This window comes from Plasmopara halstedii, assembly GCF_900000015.1.
Source record: "Plasmopara halstedii genome assembly, contig: Scaffold_253, whole genome shotgun sequence".
Classification (NCBI taxonomy): Eukaryota; Oomycota; class Peronosporomycetes; order Peronosporales; family Peronosporaceae; genus Plasmopara; species Plasmopara halstedii.
This window is the reverse complement of record NW_020187174.1, coordinates 176910-177546: the sequence shown is the minus strand read 5'-3', so window position 1 is coordinate 177546 and position 637 is coordinate 176910.

Genomic DNA, 637 nt, shown 5'->3' with positions numbered 1-637 from the left:
TTGTAGCGTACGGGCTCTCCAACGCCAGGCAACACAAAGTCGCTGAAAACGAAGAAGTAGTTGGTTTAACTGTAAGCTGGGTTGGCACTGAGGACCCACAACTTTACCTGAAAGTGTGGTATGTTCTTCATTGCTAAGTACACGGGTTCACCAGTTGCGTAAAGAGTTGAGTATATAGTGATGTTTTCCACGTTCGAAGTGGGAATATAACAGTTTTGTCCACATTTAGCTGTATACCTGTTGCAGTGCAAAACTCTTGAACACGTGCGAGAAACGTAGGGGCTTGTTTTAAATTATTGACCAACCCTGTAATGTCGTCTGCGAAGCTGAGAGTGTGATGATAAGTGTCACGAATCATTATGCATTTTTTACTAGGAACCTAGTACAAGTTTTAATTAATAACTCACGATCACAGTACTTCAGCTTGGGAGCAGGAGTTCGACAGGGAGACCCACTTTCACCAAGGCTTTTTGTTTAATTTATCGAACCTTTATTGTGCTATCTTCGAGTGGTCAACCAATCTTTTTCAGTTTATTATTTGGAATGACTGTCTTTACGACTAGCCATGCCTTTAAGACAATTCAAGTCTTCATTCTCATGTTGATGTCGGAACTAACTTAATTCTTTAAGCGCAAGC